We start from the raw sequence: 1,802 nt of genomic DNA on the forward strand, positions 1-1,802 counted from the left end.
AAACAAGAAATGGGGAAAGGATTCCCTATTTAATAAATGGTGCTGGGAAAATTGGCTAGCCATAAGTAGAAAGCTGAAACTGGATCCTTTCCTTACTCCTTATACGAAAATTAATTCCAGATGGATTGGAGACTTAAATGTTAGACCTAGTGCCATAAAAACCCTAGAAGAAAACCTAGGTAGTACCATTCAGGACATAGGCATGGGCAAGGACTTCATGTCTAAAACACCAAAAGCAATGGCAGCAAAAGCAAAAATTGACAAATGGGATCTAATTAAACTAAAGAGCTTCTGCACAGCAAAAGAAACTACCATCAGAGTGAACAGGCAACCTACAGAATGGGAGAAAATTTTTGCAATCTACCCATCTGACAAAGGGCTGATATCCAGAACCTACAAAGAACTCAAACAAATTTACAAGAAAAAAACAAACAACCCCATCAAAAAGTGGGCAAAGGATATGAACAGACATTTCTCAAAAGAAGACATTCATACAGCCAACAGACACATGAAAAAATGCTCATCATCACTCGCCATCAGAGAAATGCAAATCAAAACCACAATGAGATACCATCTCACACCAGTTAGAATGGTAATCATTAAAAAGTCAGGAAACAACAGGTGCTGGAGAGGATGTGGAGAAATAGGAACACTTTTACACTATTGGTGGGATTGTAAACTAGTTCAACCATTATGGAAAACAGTGTGGCGATTCCTCAAGGATCTAGAACTAGATGTACCATATGACCCAGCCATCCCACTACTGGGTATATACCCAAAGGATTATAAATTATGCTACTACAAAGACACATGCACACGTATGTTTATTGCGGCACTATTCACAATAGCAAAGACTTGGAATCAACCCAAATGTCCATCAGTGACAGACTGGATTAAGAAAATGTGGCACATATACACCATGGAATACTATGCAGCCATAAAAAAGGATGAGTTTGCATCCTTTGTAGGGACATTGATGCAGCTGGAAACCATCATTCTTAGCAAACCATCACAAGAACAGAAAACCAAACACCGCATGTTCTCACTCATAGGTGGGAACTGAACAGTGAGCTCACTTGGACTCAGGAAGGGGAACATCACACACCGGGGCCTATCACGGGCAGGGGGGAGCAGGGAGGGATTGCACTGGGAGTTATACCTGATGTAAATGACGAATTGATGGGTGCTGACGAGTTGATGGGTGCAGCACACCGACATGGCACAAGTATACATATGTAACAAACCTGCACGTTATGCACATGTACCCTAGAACTTAAAGTATAATAATAAAAAATGAATAAATCAATCAAATATACTCTTGCTGTTTTTAATATTGTTTTCAGGAAGAGCAGTGAGCAATGCTGTTCATTCAGCTGTGGTCATACCATGGCTCTCAGGTGTCCCCTCATTGTACTCTATTCACGCATCTCTAATACAGCTCCTAGACTTTTCTGAAGCTTATATTAAAGTGACTTCATACATGTTTGTCCATGTTTCCTACATTTTCTACTCTTCATATGTCTCATTTATGATGCTTCAATAGGAGTCCCCAGTGTTTGGCAAAAGAGTAGCCAAACTCTGAGTGTCTACCATGTATTTTCCCTGCTTGCATCAGTGGTAGTAGACACGCTGGAGGGTCTAACTGCAGGCTTAACCACCAACAGTTCTCTCCTTCAGTTCAGAGCCCCGCAGTCAGTGCTGGCTGGTAGGCTGTCATGGGTGCCCGGAGTGGACACTTCGATGGGGTCTCGGAGCAGAGCATTATGTCCACGCTTGAGTGATAGCTGGGACACACTGGACGG

This window comes from Piliocolobus tephrosceles, chromosome 3, assembly GCF_002776525.5.
Source record: "Piliocolobus tephrosceles isolate RC106 chromosome 3, ASM277652v3, whole genome shotgun sequence".
In the NCBI taxonomy this organism is placed as follows: Eukaryota; Metazoa; Chordata; class Mammalia; order Primates; family Cercopithecidae; genus Piliocolobus; species Piliocolobus tephrosceles.